We start from the raw sequence: 19135 nt of genomic DNA, 5'->3' as shown, positions 1-19135 counted from the left end.
CTTTGGGCCAAGCAACATTAAATTTCAAATTGGAATGAAAACAATGTATTTCCACAATTATCCCTGAATTATATTTTCCATCCCTATCAATATATCTAGGCAGTTTGAGGAAAAAGTACTTAAGTTCAAAAAATGCAATTTTACAGCGGACAGTCTTTATCTTTATTCTTTTAAAAGCAAGCATTAAAGACATGATATATATGTTGGGCCATTACTGATTAGCAACTTTACACATAAAATTATACGTATAATATTTTCTTTAATAGATTCAGTGAGACCTATAAAGAAAGCAACACAAAATTGCAGTTTGTGACTTAAATGTATTTTCCTGAACACCATAAATATGAATAACCATCAACCTTATACATTCATTTTCTTGAACAAGATTCAGCTTATCTTCCAGGCCACGCTTTTACCCCGAAAAGTGACAGCCCTTTTTTTTTTTTTAGAAAAAATTTGATTATCAATATATAATCATTAGGGATACAAATTTATGGTAAATAAAAACTGAGGAGAGCGGTAAATAAAATGTTACATCAGCGGTATATACCAGCGGTGAAAAAAAAAATTGCACACACTTTTTCATTATGAGAGGAAACAACATACAAAAGAGCTATAAATTGATAAACTACTTCATTTTTATATACTGTACACATGCACAAGTACTTAGCTCTCCAACCAAAAAGAAAACATCAACACAAAATCACTTCATTTCTAAATTGCATATCTCAAGTGATTTATTCATTGTATGTATTTAAAGGATATCCTTGCTGTCCAACAAATAAAATAATCACTACTGCACATACACAAACACATGTTAAAAATCACATAATGATAAACAAAATTCATTCATGACTGAACACCAATGGCACCATTGTTTCCCTTGATGTGCGGGAACAGACTAATCTTATCGCTGCTACAGCTAGCAAGTTCAATGAAACTCGAAGTTGGGCAAACATTCGGGGGAAGAAAGGAATGCAGCTTGACAGGGAAGGAAGGAAGTTTTCGAACTGAGATTATGTGCATGGGAAATCCAAATTTAAAACGTTCTTCAGCTGCTAGTGGTAGGAAACTTTAGGCAAACATTTCGTTACAAATCGACAGTTTCCGCGCGCAACCTCGATTGCTGGTTTTTGCGTGTTTCCTACTTAATTTGATGATATTTCACGGTTATTTCGTGAAAAAGCGTCCATTTCGTGGAAAAGCACACATTTTGCGTTACTTCGCGAATAAAACTCATGCATATTTCATCATTGGGGGTGTAGTTACGTGCAGAATGTTCAAAATTGAATCTTTTTTTCACATTTCGCGATTTCACGCATCGCGAAAATTCAATGTCCCTAATAATCATCATTGTTGCATACAATATTGATACAAAATTTTTAACTTCTGACATTTTTTGTACCCCCCCTCAACTCATCTGCCATTCTGGTCCCCTACCCAGGACTTTTTTTTTTCTGACAAGGATGAGTTATAAAATGTTCCACAATTTTTCAATTTAGTGGACTGACAAGTAACCCATGATTGTTCAATGAAGACAGTTTCCAATGAAACATGGCCACCGGTGACTTTCTCTACACAATTCAATTACAGTTGACACAGTAACAAAAGGACTTACTTTTCCTTCTCTCAACTACTTATAACATCTAGGCTAGGAGGAGGAACCTAAAAAAGGCAACTGGTTCTTCATTCTTTCAGACCAACGAGGAAACATCTGCCAGAACAGTCACATAATCTACTTGAGGCATCTACCGGCTTCACGCCAAGAATCTTTTCTTTCTAGGGAGAAGCACAAACCTTGTCTTCTCGATGGAAGCTATATCCAGAGGAAATATCAATCCCCGATAGTCATCCTTTCCCTCCCCTTTCAGCCTCCACTGCATGCGAATTCATCATCATCTTTTGGCTCCACCCGAGGAAGGAGAAGGAGAGAGAGAGACACAGACACTTCTCCCATTACGACATTTGAGGTTGTGATGGAATGAATAATTCATGGGGGAAATGGTTTGTGTGGGTGCCACGTTCTTACTAAGCACCTGCTGCTGCCTGCACAATGATGTCGGACAAAACTGCACAGACCTCAGAAAAACAACTGTGCAGGATGTTCAACAAATGCATAACTTTTATTTTTCCAAAAAGGCATTCAAAACTCGACGAAAAACTACATTTTTGCTTCACAATGAATGTCAAAACCAAGTGTACGACACTTATATACTTCCATAATAATCTTCTGGAATTTACTTCTTGAAGTTTCAGCAAAGAATTCTTATGGACACTTATTTGACCTTTCGCCTATCTTCTGGAGAATTTTCACATTTTATTTATCAATTGTACTGAAACTGGTAGATGTAGATGTGAACTGGACGGGGTCAAAATTCTCATTCCTACACAATATCACATGAAGATACTAGCGCATGTACAGCCTAGGACACTTCTTGGTTGACAATCAAGACAGCATATACAATCAGGGGGTTTGTTAGAAACCAGAAGTGTCTACGAGTACACAGTCAGGATAAATTACGGTTGTTGAACACAGGCTGGAATACCCGCTACAATTTACATCATATCATGAAAAAATACCTTGCATCGTGTATATTACCTTTTTTTAAATAACATTTTCTGACTTGTCTACTAAAAGTGAGACTATAAATGAGGGATTTTATGGTGTTTTAATATTCAACAACGGTAATTTGCTCATGACTACACCTGCCATTTCGGTAGCAGAGATCTTTAAATAATCGACTCAATGTTAAAAAAAAATATGTAAAACGTACTAGAACAAAATTTACAATGCCAAAAAGCAATAAATATTTTGTGGGTTTAAGGCGTTGTGTTTTGGACTCCGACTGCGGGACGGCATGGGTTCGAGTCCGCCTGGGTTCTCAGCCTGTGTATAGGACCGGTGGCAACCCACCATCGTGAGGAAATTGGGGAGCTACGAGTAAGTAGCGTAACCCGGTCATGGATATCCCCACGCCCCCCCCCCCCATTACCGGTTGAAGATCTCCACACCACTAGGTAGGATTGTAGGAGGGAGACACCAAGGTCCTTACGGGTTATCGAGCCACGGATTATTATTATTATTATTATTACTCTGGTAATTATAACGTTAATTCTTCATAATTCCACTGAAATCATGAACAAATTTGGAAACCGAAAAGCGTCATCAATCATGACTTCCTGACACTCCTCGCATTTACGTGCTCCCAAACAATGTTACTCAAAAACCAATCGCGGAAGTAAAACACATTTCCCGACATTATCCTAAACGTGATCAGCACTAAAACCGAGAAACATTCCCGGTGTTAAAAGCCACCTCCATTCTTCCGCACACTTGCGAGGCACTCCAAAGCTTTTACAATCGGACAGTTTTCGGTTGAATCGATTAAAATAACGATCGCGCCTCGTTGAAATACAAGCCGGACGAAGTGGTAATTGCCATTTCATGTACAGCACAAACGATACGTTAAGTAAGTTAGAAATACGTCGGAAGCTGGTGTATATTTGAACTGGGAAGTTGTTCTATCCCAACCTCCTCTTGTTCAAAAATGCGGCTTACAGTTTTATTTAATAGGAAGTTCATCAAAAGACAAAGTGAGGCGATTTTTTTTTGGCAACAACGGTCACCTAAATATTTAGAATTTTGAATTTCTTTATTCATGGGCGAAGTTCAGCCTGTGGCTGCTCTACCACTTAAATAAAGACACCTAGCTGGACTTCTGGTGAGCTTTTATACAAGATAAGGAGGAGATACATGAACTTCCTATTTAGAATAATGGATCAGAATGCAAAATGTCACTGGCACTGGCACCTTCGACCGCTGGTTGGTAAACAAGTGACTCTTCCTTCCTTAGGAAATGTGTTGAGAGGAAGGAGGAGCGTTTCCATACTTTTGACTCACCCTGTATAATGACTGAGAAACTCTTCCATAGATGCAGCGTGCTTTATCCCCCCTTACCCGTTTATTAGGGTCTGGATGAACTCCAGAGCGGCTCTGTGCGCACCCAGGAATCGAACCCGGGGCTTCCGCGTTGGCAGACGACCTACAAAGTAAGTCACCGAGGCTCTAAAATATCGATAAGCCGGCTTGATTTTTTAAAAAATTGTAATGGGTACGTCAGCACTGAGGCTATATGTACACTTTCATGTTTTTGTTAATTCGATTTTATTTCGTGTCCCCTGGAGTTCGAATTAAAAAGAATCCTCTATATTACGTGGAAGGGGAAAGTGACGAGTGTTTTCCCCGAAGATCACCCTGTACACCCCTAACTATTGCTTAAATCACTACACATGGTTGCAGCGTAAACTAAACCCAAACTCAAAAATAATATCACTGGAGTATTTCAAGTACCACCTTAGAATTTGTGAGTACCTTGAAGCTAAGGTTTTCCAAATGTATTCAAGACAACACCAAACAGCAAACGCACGCTATACATTATACCGCGTTTGTTACAACCTGTCCCGGTTCCCGCGCTAGCTGATCGCTGGCTTTTCTCCGTGCTGGGGAAAGTCAAAGCCAGGCAGCCAATTAAAATACGCAACGTCGCAACAGCGTCTACGTAAGCTCCTCTCTTCTGGCTTCCATTCGCTCCTCGATGCCCAGCAGACGATTTTTTCCTCGTTTCTCATTGGCACCGAAACTGTCGAGCGATCACTAGCGCGGGAAACGGGACAGGTTCTAACAAACGCGGTATAGGTTTGTGCCATTTTCCAGCACATGTTGAAATGCCCGAAAGCCAGGCGCATAAACACGGCACCGGATGAATTACGGCCAAACAATCTACGCAGCGTTAATGTGCTGTGATCCGCCGATAATCTGATAAACTTTCGCATACCGACCGCCCTGGAATCAGAGAGTACGCTTTTATCTAATTAAGGAGTTCGGACACAAGAGAATGCAGCCATAACCGGAACAGCTGAGAGTTTTATAGCCACTGCGTTGCCACAAAATGATCTCGTGAGCGGAACTCTCTTCTGACGGAACACATCAGGAGCAACATATTCCAAAAATGGTCCACATTCTTATTTCGAATAATCATAATACTGATGAGATGAGTGACTATGGAATCAGCTCGAAATCTGTTTTCAGACGCTATGGGCTTATTCGTCGCATTGTTCCTAAACCAGTAGAGCTCAAACCGTAACCATTTTTATTAGATGAAGGGCCTCTATGATGGCGTAGTGGTAAAGTCGTCGCCTTGTAATTCAACTTCGATACCCGGTGGAGGCACACTGCACAATGGTTCGGATCCCGTTTTCTAAACTGTAGGTCCAGTACCGATTTCAATTCTATTAGATTAACACTATATCGTCTCGTGTCGCACTGAAATGAAATTACAAAACAAAAAATTTCCATTCCAATAAGAAGGAAAATTATGGGCTAGGTTATTTGCAACAATAAAACAATTTCAGTCTGACCTTATACGTTAAAAATGGGAGAGTATCTGCTAAATATACTAGAACTCATCAAATAAACTTAATAGCCGTCAATAAATTCGGGAGGGGGTCAAGTTTGTAATGCAATTCTGAAAGTATTCAAAACTAAAAAAAAAAAATCCTTAATATTTTCTTCACAACAGTCCTTAACGCAGTACCTAACTGCTTCAGAATGAGTAATAAGAATAGTGATTTTTGAAGGTTTTATTATTATTATTTTTTTAAGAAAAGAACATTCTAGGATTTTTAATACTTGTCAAATATAAAAAAATGAAAAACGCCGCTTCCAATGTAATAATGGAGACCATTTCGAGCTAGGATTATTTTTTGTATTCTTGTGGCTCGAGTTGCAGGCGAGACAGAAAGACAGCAACAGCATTCCTTCTGGCAGACATTGCCACGGGAGCGCCAATCGGTGATTGATATGGCGAACTGGTCATCTGTGCTGGGAGACAATTTGCATTGAATCGGGTCCTTCGGCCGAGGAACCGGCATGGCAACTTCTCCACGCCACGTGATGCTCACGTTACATGCTTGCTAGCGACGCCATCTGTTAACTATACTTTCAACCGATTTTTACCTGTAGGCACGGGCGTACGCATTTTTTTTTTCCGGGAGGGGCTGGAACTGTGCGAGACTGTGTGTAAAGGTGGATAGATAGCTGCTTTCTACGGGGGCAGCGCACAAAATATTTCGTAAATTTATAACTTTAAATTTCCAAATTGGCTATCAGAGGTCATTTTATGGAGAGTTTGTATTTATCACTGAGTTTTCCCCGAGTTTTTCATTGCTTTTATTTAAAAAATGTTGTTGATTTTACTCTAAATTTCGGAGGGGGCTGTAGCCCCATCAGCCCCCCTTCTGCACACTCCAGTGCCTGTAGGTATTGGTGCTTCCCTCGAACAAGAGTGGGTTCGAAGTGGTCAATTTTACCAATACTCAAAATCTATGCTTAACTGAAATATAGTCTGTTATTTAGGCTACGATGAATTGCCAACAAACGGCGTAAAGTTCCCCGTGCACATAGCACCGTGCCTTCACATGTAGCGGGCGTGTGGGTTGGACCTCACATATTCTCGGTCTCCGCCATTTTGGAGGTGATGTGATCAGCAGCACGCTCCGGCCGCCTTTACCCCGCAGGGTTTCCCTCAGGTAACAATTGACTTGCGGCTGCTTTATAAGAAAAATGACCTTTGATCACCAACGCCGGAAATCAGGGTGGTATTTGTATGGGGGGACCCCCCCCTTTGGGTACTTGTCCCCCTCTGCCTGCACAATCCTCTTTGGGGCCAGTATTGTGTATGTATGTTTCTCATGTACCTTCAGCAATGTCATGGTATCACCAATCATCCCCATCGTCACAATTAACCAAAAGTGGCAGAAAAGCGACGTAATAAAATACACTAAACCCCCATAGCACAACAGCCCTCCGAGGGGCCAGGGCCTGCAAAGCCGCTTTTTCATTGGGTGACGCGTGGTCAGCGCATGGAGTTCCATTGGCCCCATTTTCTGGCTTTCGAGATATAAAAAATTTGGAGTTCCCATCGAGAGATATACGGATTTAGATATGGTAAATAACTAAAAAAAAACGAAATATTATCACAATTATTTTGCACAGAAATACTGGTATCATTCTACTAAATCTAATGGAAATATACAGTAATTCTACATTTTCACTCCGCAAAAAGTAAATTGTGCAGCCTGTTCATTGTATGTCTGTAAATACTGCATGCAAAATGGGAGACTTTGTCACATTTCTTACAGAAGTAACAGTGAAATTATGGGAAGGCACCATTTTGAACAGACATCTTTACCAAATTCGCGAGCTGCACAGAATAATGACGTCACAGTTTTGCCCAGTCCAAGTTCGTCCTTATACAGGTTTTGGTTTGGATTTTTGTTATCTAGCGTCGCCTTTCTGCACTTTTGGCTAATCGCGACGATGAGGATGATACGGTGGCACTCACAAAGACCATCCAATACGATATTCGGATAAGGAACCTCTAGCGTCGTAAGGATTCTAAAGCGGAGCCAAAAGCGAAAAAGTGGCTACACTCGAAACGTAATTCATGAAACAAGGTAATTTACCCTACGCACCTTGCTACGCCTTGAATGTTTAAAGACACCGTCAAATAGGATCGCCCTCCAACCAATATGGCCGCCAGGAGTCCTTGGTTCTTTCCTTAAAGAAGAGCAGGAAACCCAACCATCTCCCGCTCCTCGAGAAGACGAAAGCTTGATTACACCCAGTCTCTGATACCCACGCAATTAAATTATAATATTGCTTAATCAGCCACGCTGCCTACACCGGGGCGCAAGAAGAACTTTTGCTTTCGGGATAATTGTTCTTCCTTTTGAACCGGCTCCTTATTAAGTTTCTGTTCAATATCACTTCTATTTGTCTCTCCCTTTTTCGCAGAGCAAAGTTCCAATCTCGAAATGCATTTAGACCCGTGATTACATTCGAGTCTCATCAGGCTCCGAAGCTGGAAACTCGTCAGAAACAGCCCCGCATTGGGCCAATCCGTTTTAAAGCAGAATAGCAACAAACCTCTTGGGTCATTTTTGAAGCACAAACTTTTAGATCTGCACGCTGCCAGCTAAGAACGTTCAAGGATTTTCCTGCAAAGGTTGTCTACCAAAACAAAAAATCCAAAACTCTTGACTTTTCTTGACCTTTTTGTCCCCTTTTTCTTAACATTTATTTAATCGCCCTCTACTTATTTATAGCTGGAAATTAAGAAAATATATATTTTCATTCAATGAAAAACCACTACCACAAGGCCAGTTAAGATGAAAACTGAAGCTGTACTTTAACAATTATAATTATTAATGCATGCAAAAATTAATGTTTCATCCTGGATGGAGAATGGCCACATTACTTTCATATTATTACAAAACTTAACTTGACGCATACAAGAATTTAATTCTTAAGAAACAAAAGTTAAAAAATCTTAACCACAACTCAATACAATTTTAGATTTTCAAATATTACATTTTATCAAATTCCAGTACAGGTATATAATGTAAATTCACTACTATACAAAATAGCAAAACTTTTTGACCACAAGCATAATTTCTTGACATTATTGACTGGTAGACATGTCCTCCTGCATCACTGTAACGCCTGTATGTTTTTGAATAGCTTCGGTACCAACGTTGTCATTATTCTTTGAAATAGCATCATTCAAACTTGATTAACTCGTTTGATTTGATTATTAAAATTATTATGGGTGTGTTAACACTGAGGTTATTTACGCTCTTCGACTACAACGGATAAGAGACTTAACACCAGACTTTACTTGTCACGGATGTTGTATTTTATTCTCTTTAATAGAATAACTTTAAAATGGCACGTAATAGACTAAAATCAATCATGAAAATAAAACTCTTATCGCTCAGCAACTTTACTTTGGCTATAGAACAGGGATTCTTAAACTTTTTTAGACTGGCTGGCGTACCAGTAAAATATAATCCATACTTTGACTCTACCCCCAAGTTAATTTAAGGGATTTTCAATGCTAACATTTAGAATTGCATGATCGTATTGCCAAATACCAACAACTAATGATTGCACAATTGTTAAAACTGTAATAGTATTAGCCGACCTCCGTGATAAGAGTGGCTAGCACAGCGCGGTTCGACACCAAGGGTCTCGGGATCGAATCCCAGCCTGGACATGAGTGTTTCTTGTGAGCATCCCTTCATCAATTTCACCATATCATCGCTCATCCTCATCTTCGCGATTAGCCAAAATGGGAAGAAAGGCGAAGTAAAATAATCAATATAATTATGTATTAATAATGGCATATACGATATTTTACATGTACTAGTATCCGAAGATATGTCTATCAGAACTGGTACGCGTGTCATAGTTTCAGAAATCTTTTATGTTGAACTGTAAACTGGCATGGCAAATGCGCGTCCTTTGTGAGTTGCTCTTCATAGTTTTTCATATATCTGTGGAGCAAGGCCGCGCATAACGGTGAAGGGGAGAAATCGAGTGGGCGTAGCGAAGTAGTGGGCGCTGCTGGAAACAGCTGTAGCTGCCCTGTCCTTGCAATCCCCTTCACCTTTCACGCGTTCATTGGCCGAGCCCTCTCGAGTAACTACTAGCGCAGAGGACTCGTTTTCGTTCTCTTGCTCCAGAGATTACTGAAACAGAGTATAACTCCAATTCATCCACTTCGTCGCGATTAGCCAAAAGTAGCAAAAAGCAAGGATAATTCAAAAATGTATATGCCTTTGTCTATTTTCACCATGTTTGCCAATTTTAGAGGTTTTTAGTGCATACACATACGGTCCCTGATAACGAATATCCTATCATCAGTTCCAATGTTCTGCTTTCAAGCTGCGAACTTCCAACCACAAACTCAAAAAAAAAAAAGTTTTTCGTGAGCATGTTCTCTTGTTCATACGTTCGTCCCCAAGAGATTCACTTCCGTCACTAAATCCAGCGACTGCAACACAATGCTACGACTTTCCTAACAAGTTCCAGTAATTGGAACAATCCAGAAAAGCGGGACGTAGGCGGCCATTGAAGGTGTTCACGGTACAAAAGGCTTACGTGCTCTTTCCAGGATACTTCAATCTGATCGGAAATGTCCACGCAACGCCTGGCTGCAAGTTCAAAAGCGAAAATAAAGAAGTTCGAAATTAGATGTTATTAAAAAAAACGGCTGAGAGTAAACTTGTTTATGCTCGAACGACGGATGCTACATATTGAACTTTTCCCCTTTTATAGGGAACAGTATGGATTCTTAGAATTCTTTCTCTGCTTTATCCTAGGTAGCGCGAGGATATTCAATCCAAGAATGAGGAGCTTATAATGAGCGGGGACATGTATAACAAAAAAGAATAAATAAGCACAACAATAATAAATTTAATAATGCTGTTTATCTACCCTGCCACTCACACTTTCCAAAGGTGAGCAGCACTAACCATTCAGGTATGTGCGATATACAGCCGACCTCCGTGGCGGAGTGGTTAGCACAGCGCACTACGAACCCTAGGGGTCCCGGATTTGAATCTCGGCATGGGTGTTTTTGTGAGTGTTCTTAGTGGCTCAATATTTCCAGTGATTGATTGATTGTTTGTTTTAAGTCCACTTTATTCACAGTAAGACTAATCGGGACTGGACCTACAGTTTAAAGTGGGATCCGATCCACTATGTGCCTCCAACAGGTAACGAACGCGGGACCCCTTGATTACAAGGCGACGACGCTACCACTGGGCCATCGAGGAGTGAAAACATTACTTTGTAAGCAGTTGGAATGTTTATGAAGTATTATTTTATATCAAAACAGTCTCACGCAAATGTTAACTGGCTTATACTGTTAGGATTAGGCTAACTGAGAAGATAAGACGAGAGAACGAAGCATTAAAAAAGGATTTTCACTTCAGAGTTGTTGCAATAACGACAGGATTACGGTGGCCATTAAATCTTAGACTTGTGTGTCACTTCTTAAAAAGCCAGTCCGGATACTCTTTGACACCACCTCGTGCTTGTAAAGCAGCTTACGGTGCGGAGAACTGAATGTAGACCCAGAAAAGACTATTCAAAAATCAAATATTGCATTTAAGAAAGAGCTTGATCAAGACAACGACGTGTTGATATAGAGAATGAAGACAATGATATGGGTGGGTATAAAGAACAAATAACACACGAAAAGTTCACAAAAGTCTCAAAGACTAAGGGCAGTTCATGAACATGTATGTGGAAGACATAATTATGGTTGGGTATGCAGATCAGACCTTAGACGCAATTTATCCTCCCATATCTGTCAAATATTTAATAATTGATACAGAATTTTAACATTACTACTGTTCCAAACAAATGACAATTACTGTTACGATGGAAAGCTTAACCTCACCATGCTTATATACAGGGAGGACACAAAGTGGGCGTACCGCCCCCCTTTACTTTCGACACTACGATGGTAATAGTCCGATTACTTGATGTGAACACAAACCTGTGTCATTGATTAACCACCTCTGGGACTTCTTGGAGGCCCTTCAGAACGTATTGAGAGGAACGTCACCGCCCGGAAAAAGGTCTTATTCACACTTGCACCGCGAAGTGTGCCACAATATGGCGCCGAGTTCGGCCGTGCTTCGAAAAAGACTGTCTCCATACCGATGTTCCGGACACTTAAACCATCAGGTATGTGTTCATATCAAGCATTCAACCATAACCATCGTAGTGTCGAAAATACAGGGGGGTACGCCAATTTTATGACCACCCTGTAGATACCCTATGAGATTAACAGACTGTGCCAGGAGTTTCGAGTATTTTCTTCCCCGTTCAGAAGGGGAACGTTTATTAAAGAAGGAACCAATTAAAACGGACCGAAATTTGGAAAACTTCAAGGCGAAATTCCACCCTCCTACGACATCGTAAAAGATACAATCAAGACTCCCTGGTGCGCCTCCCCATTTGCATACTCGATGACAACTTAACCATCCCTTCCACTGTGCGGTCGGAAGATTTTACAGAAACAATAATGAAAAGGATGGCTTCTTCAAGTTTTCAATATTAGAATCAAGTATTCTTTAATTACAGCTGGGACCACTAGTCGAAATATTTCTACAATGTTCGCACAATCCTCACCATTCACAGAATAGGACTGAAGTTTAGTCTCGAGTGTATGTGAAAATTGAAGTTCTTTCTTTCATGTGTTAATACATGTAAAAACTGAAAAAAATGTATAGATATAATTGGTTATTCTTAACCTCTTCCGCCTTTAGCATAGACTACATAATAAAAATGAACTTATACTAAAGTTTTATTACATTGTGAAGTCATAGATGTTTTGTGTTCGACTTACATGAGCCCAATGTATTGACTAGGCTACTGTACAGTTTTTAAATAGACAGGACTTGCAAAGGAAATGTAACTTCTACTAAATACAGAGATAAAGGGCTAATCACATCACTACTTTAGCAGTAGATGCAAGTTTAAAAAAACAACTAAATAAGAGATAGTGATGAAATAACATATTTCGCTGGAAAACTTTCCAGATGGAAAATAATATTTCTAATTTAAAAAGAATGTTCACAATAGCCAATAGAACGGTTCAATTTTTTTTTAGGGACACATGTCAATAGTTTGTATTAGGTTTAAAACTGTAGGCCCAGTCCTGACTAGAAGCTGCTCATATATTGGGACATAAACCTTATTAACTTCACCGATCTACGGGACAAGGTAATGCCATTAGGGTACATATTAAGGAGATAACGGACATCAGATTTTCTTTGTATAAAATGTAACTACTCCTTTATATACATGAAACTCCATTGTAATATTATTTTACTTCAAATCTATTCCCTATGATCCTTTCATGAACGACACCCTCACATTGAAAATGTTCATGAGCTGGCTTGAACAAAACCAGGAAAAACAACATTTTTTTTTAGCTGAACTTGTTTAATCTCGAACCAAACTCCACAGACGCACAAAAACGATCTCATCTGGCCAAATGGACAATGCCGCCAGAATAATTACGCTTACTTATTAATAGGGAGTTGTCACGCAATCTGACAATTGCACAGCAGTTAAAAAGGGGCTGTCACGTGCAGATAAAAACACCTTCACAGGGGCTAAATGAAAAATGCTGACAGGCAGCCGTTTTACCACCCAATTGGAAGAGCTCACAATGCGGACTGACGGGTAAAATGGAGTAAAACCTCTTCCCGCGCGCGGGAAAAAAAAAGTGCGCGCAGAATGATATAACAGCAAATTCTTTGCAAATGTAGGGTTTATATAATGCAAGATTTTCTGATCACATGGGTGGGCAGGACTAACATGCTTTTCACATTGTATAACATACTTGTTTTGCGTCACATGTGAAATAAGTATAGGAATAAAAGTTCATGAACTTCCATTGTACCACTTGCCTGTTGGATTGGGGAGTCCCCCCCCAGATGCCCTTCTTCTGGTGTAGTCAAATGTACTTGCTTATGTCGCTTTTCTGTCTCTGTAGGCTTATCGTGCCCACGAAGATAAACGATACTTAGGTGAAATTCATGAAAAGACGCTCGTAAAAAGGAATACCGGTACTTATTCCCGACCCTTGAATCAGACACGGAACCAGCTGAAAATATATTGCAATTTTATTCTCTAATTAGCCGATCTCCGTGGCGTAGTGATTAACACAGCCACGCTACGACGCCAAGGGTTCCTTGTTCGAATCCCAGTCTGGGCATGGCTGTTCTTTGTAAGTGTCCCTTCATCATACCATAACTCATTCTCATCGTTGCGATTAGCCAAAAGTGGTAGAAAAACGACGTAAAATTAACTAATTCAATCAATCAATTAATCTTCTTTAATTTTATCTGTAAAATGAGCTGTTGCAGAGACATAATTTTCATTCTTTTGGTAGTTTTCAAACTTTTTAGGGGCCCTACACTGCTTTCTAACGTTAGTCTACTATCTTGTCCATGAATGAACACGTACACACAACGGCGAAAGAAACAGTAGGCGAATTGTCCACCACCATTTTCATTCGGTCTGTATTACACAATGTAATGAAAGTGAATTGAAGAAATGACGTCAAAAAGCAGAGAACAATGCCTGCTTCGAACCAACATAGTTTCATTCCTTAAAACAACATAGAATGTAGAATAAAAAAGGAATGAAAATAGCTGTGGACAATTTGCCTACCGTTATCTTTGCCGTTGACTGTACAATATATCGTTTGTGTCAAAATTAATTCAGATTTCGAGACAAAGTAAGTCTGTAATGATGTGCGGTAAACAACTGTAGGCGGATTGTTATTCATTACTGTCTTCCATCATTGTTGGAACTCTATGTAAACATGTTTTCTACATTGATTTATGACTACTATTGTTATTTCTCATGTTGATCTATACGTCAGAGGGAGTGAGTGCTTCTTTTGTCATTATAAACAGCGATTCAAGTTCCGCACACTTATACACTGGATATACAAAAAGTTAATTTCTGTTGGTACTTTAAAATATGACTGTTTTTAGAAGACAGCATTTTATGATTACAAGGAATGATTGAACGAAACTCACAGGAAGTTTAAAGGAAAATAAAGAACGCCAGAGTGAATGACAGTTCAAGCAGCGGGCAAAAAAAATCTTGAAGGAGAAAAAAGATGTAGCTATTCCTGCACACAATGGCGCAGGTAAAAGGGCGTTGCCTGAAGTTGAAGTCACGCGAAAAGGAGTGCACTTGAGTCCAGTCAAATTGAGGAAGCGGGGTTACCGTGAAGATCAAAATGGAAGGTTTCAACGGACGGCCTTTCACACGTGCAGTACCAACAAAGTAAAGTATACAACCACTTTATCACTGGACGTTCAAACTCTTAATTTATACATGCAGGAATACTTTTCTTTCACGTGTGAACTGGGCATGTCGATAGAGGAATTTATCACTCAAGGGGAAGAAGGGCCTTCAAATTCATCATCTGAGCTTCAGCCTTCTTGGAAAACCATTAAACCGAAATCCATTCAATAGTCACAGTGTTAATGGTAGGATGATTTAGCAAGAACAAAAAGTTCTGTTCTCCATGAAAACGAGAAAAACTGGGGCAATTTCCTGCAATATAACACTCGACCCTCAGACCACTAATTATTGAAAACCGATTTTTGCTCAGGAAATCAAGTGTTAGGCGACATTCAAAACCTAATTATTAATTTAAATTAGTTTCTAAATTCAAATACTTAATGAGTAATATTAACAAATTAAAATAATATTTAATGCTACTTTTACATTCATAAACGTTTACCTTCTCGCCCAATATATAAAAAATCTAAAGCTTAAAAATATTCAAAACAGTAACTATGAAATTAAGTCTTCGAACATAAAATCTAATGACATTTGGACTTAAAAAAGATGAAACAAAGGAGGAGTGGAGAAGGTTTACATATTGCTGAACTGCCTAATCTACATTCACCCCATGATATTATTAGCATAATTAAATTAAGACGACTGCGGTGGGAAGGACATGTAACACGCATGGGAGAGAATACAGGGTTCTTGTAGGAAACTTGATGGTAAGAGACCTGTGGGAAGGCCAAGACAAAAATGGAATGACAGTAATAAGATGGACATGAGAAAAATTAGTAAGGATGGTCAAGAGTGGATTGATCTTGCCCTGAATAGAGAGAAAAAGAAAACTTATTTGGCTTCGGCAATAAATTTTCAGGTTCAGGAATGACAAAGTTGGTTCAGTTAATTTATAATTAATCAATTGGCAATTAAGAATGTAATTATGAATGGATATGGTTAGATAGCAAGAAATATTGTGTAAATATCTTTGATGTTTGGGGAAAAAAAGTATTTTATGATGCTCCCATTCTTACTCTCTTCATGAAATTTATAAAATCCATACAGGAAAAGTTAATCACATCGGCGTATGTGCATTGTTGATGAATCGAATGCGAACCAACAAAGTGGAAGAAACTCGCTGCAACACCACCCACCAGTGACATTAACATCGTCTGCAAACGCAATCCGACAAGGTAGTGACAAATATGTAAGAATATGCAAGACTATCCATCCCATTTTCATTCCCATCCAGTGTGTTTGCACGGGGTATATATAACTACCATGATTCTGGCATTAAGAGTATCGTTTGCTTTTTTTTTTTTTTACCTCATATTGTGTTAAAATGCGAGGGAATAATTTGTATTCACACAAAAGTGTCTACATTTTGCGTCGTTGAACACAAGAATTTAACGCCCACCACCATTCTGTAGTAGTGGGTGAATTTCGACCACGGACTTCCTAAACAGTTCCCCACAGCTTTTTTAAAAACCTGAGCCACAGGGGCCTTGTGTAATTGTTAGCGTGTTGCGTCAAGAAGCCAGGGGCTTATTTATTCTGCAGTATCCCCTGAACATTTTAACACAAATATTTATGGACATTTTGGCATTAAATTTACCTTACGGAATCAGTAAATGCATCATACAATGCCTGCACATTATATTCCTTTTTGGGTGGAAAGCCAGGTAGCAGTAAAAATCAAGAGAGGGTTGCTTTTCTGGATAGGGTACAAGCTGTACGAATTTCATGGTCTTTCAATAACTTCCTATCAACGATAATTGACTGCTGACTGTACTGAACCTTGAAAGAATGGAGTCTTGCATGGTATTTAGATCATTTAACGTCGCGTTTCCATCTCACTAGGTCAATCACGACAATGAGGATGCCGATTATGTGAAATAGATAACAGAACGAAGCACCAATGCTATGATCAGGGCTCAAACCCAAATGTCCGGCACGCTCTCACAATGTTCATATTTTCTGTGTAATTTATAAATAAGACATATTTAAAATGCAACATGCTTTCCAAAAGTCGAAAACGCCGCGAACAAATGAACTCTGAACACAGTGATTTCCCTTTTCCCTCTCTCGGCAAAAAAAGAATTCCCTTAATACATAAATCATGGAGCCATATCGCGCGGGATTTCTGCAGTCTCGAGCCTACTAAAGTTTCATGTAGTGAGGCAAACGCAGCACATATAAAGCACTGCTCCCTTGCCAAACTTCCAGCGGCGTTCAAGCTCCAGTTTCCAGAGCGAGGTTTTTATGCGACAATTCCACGACCGCTCCGTGGAACTTTAGCTCGTGTCGTACGTGCGGTGGGATCACCAGGAAACTGCGCCATTGCAGGCTAACGAGGCTGTGACGACTGCAATCATGCCGTTGAAGCCATCTGTGCTGTCTCCTGTATCTTCTCATGGCCCGTGTCCATCATTCGTGCCAAGCTTTTATTTGTATTCATAGTTATTTTAAAGGTTCCCCGATGGCGTAGTCGTAACGCCGTCGCCTTATAATCAAAGAGCTTCGGGTTCGGCAGCCGACGGAGACACATAGTGCTTCGAATCCAGCTTTAAACTATCCATCCCCGATTAGCCTATCTGTGCATAAAGTGGACCTAAATAATCAAATCGTAGTTATTTTACGTCGTTGATCTACCTAGGTAATAGCATCAAGAAGAATACGATACTTGACACACTAGTCTCGTGTGCCAGTAAGTCCGTCTCGTTCTCGTCTCAAAATACATAACGAACATAATAGTGTTTCACTGCAGAAACTCTTGCAATGTATAGAGGCCATTAAGGCAAATAACTTTGTATGCAACCACGTTGCACAGTTCACAGTTGACACCAATTGATTAGATTTACAACTGTCAAACTATTTGTAAATAGTCGCATAGCAAAGTAATTTTGGTTTAGCTTATTTAAGTTCACTTTATGCTTAGATATGCTAACCGGAACCAGGCTACAGTTTAAGGTGGAATCCGAGGGGCCTTTGACCCACTGTACTCCCTCGAGAATTGTCATTTCCTTAATCGACAGATTTCAATGTTTTACATAGGCATTAGGAAAGCACACATAAAATAATCACATCGTAGTTACTTTACATCGTTCATCTACCAAGGTAATAGCACCAAGAAGATAGAATACGATAATAACGAAGATATTTGATCCCAAAGTATGGCCCACGTAAGTTAAAACCTGCAATTTCGAAGTACTTTTGTTAGTAAAAACTGCATGTACACTAAAATAAGTAGCAGTACCAAACCTAACTGCGTAAAATTATAGCTCATGTGAAATGTCGTTTTGGGTGTTATATTCACTTGCGCGAAGCGTTCGGGCGGTTCTGCTTCACCGTAAAGTAACAATCTAAGATAACAGACATACTTCACAATAACAAGTTTCCACGAGCTAAAATCAACTGAAAATGTTCATAAACAACAACATATTCATAAACTGTGCAAAATATTTCACTTTCTCTAGGGGGTACAGAAGGTCAAGGGTACCGAATCCCATCCACCGTGCGTCTACCGGGAATAAAAGAAGGGACCCCTTAATTATACGGAGTCGCTAGTTACAACTACGTCATAATGGAGGCCCGTGATTTTCGTCTATTATACACTATAATTCACCCTAGTCTTTAACGCTCAGCTTTCCCGATTTGAACAAACTGCCTCTCTATCATCACTACATCTACCTCTCTAAAGTCCTCGTCAACTAGGAAGGCGGTTCAGCCTTCTGCCTTACGACTGGATAACAAGCGCGCTGTTGCCAAACCATCAACGGATCCTATCGCCTGCTAAATATTGCATTGCCGAGGCTTTGAGCTAAACTACTCTGATGTTAAAATGAAAAATACATTGTTATTGCAAGAGAATAACAATTCCTGTCTGGTCGACGGTCACAAACGGGCTACTGTTCATAAAAACTCATCCTAAACACTGGATATTTATTGCATTTGATCAATACCCCATTGACTCAAGTTTGTACTTACAATTTTATCTGGCACAACAAAAACACATTTTCGCGTAAGACTTGGCTCATGTCATCTTGCAAGATCAATGCTAGGCAATGTAGCCACAGCTCTCTGGCTCTGAACCAACGATGCTCTTGTATGACTCAAGCACGTAATTTGTCTCTAAATGGGAAGCAAGTTACGTGCGAAAGTCTTACCACGCAGAATATAGCAAAACTGGACCCATTTTCCTCGAGCCATACAACTGCATACATTGGTAGTGAGAGCTATTGTCCTAAGTAGATAATTAGTAACGATATATGCAAATATTCCAATTATACACCAAATCTTTTCAATTCCAAGTTTATTATAATTGTTAACAATTTGAAACTATGATTAACAAGAATTCTAATAAATATGACATGAACATTTAGAGTAATACCAGTAATTATAACC

General features: G+C 39.5%; 1 protein-coding gene across 1 annotated transcript in view; it reads right to left on the bottom strand.

Moving 5' to 3' along the window:
* Positions 1 to 19135, bottom strand: part of Appl (amyloid-beta-like protein) — a 289430-nt gene that overhangs the window by 23421 nt on the left and 246874 nt on the right. The window lies entirely within an intron of this gene.

The sequence above is a fragment of the Lepisma saccharinum genome, chromosome 28 (genome assembly GCF_977018435.1).
Source record: "Lepisma saccharinum chromosome 28, izLepSacc3.1, whole genome shotgun sequence".
Taxonomy (NCBI): Eukaryota; Metazoa; Arthropoda; class Insecta; order Zygentoma; family Lepismatidae; genus Lepisma; species Lepisma saccharinum.
Note: the sequence above shows the minus strand (reverse complement) of the source record. Positions and strands in the feature narration are given on the sequence as shown.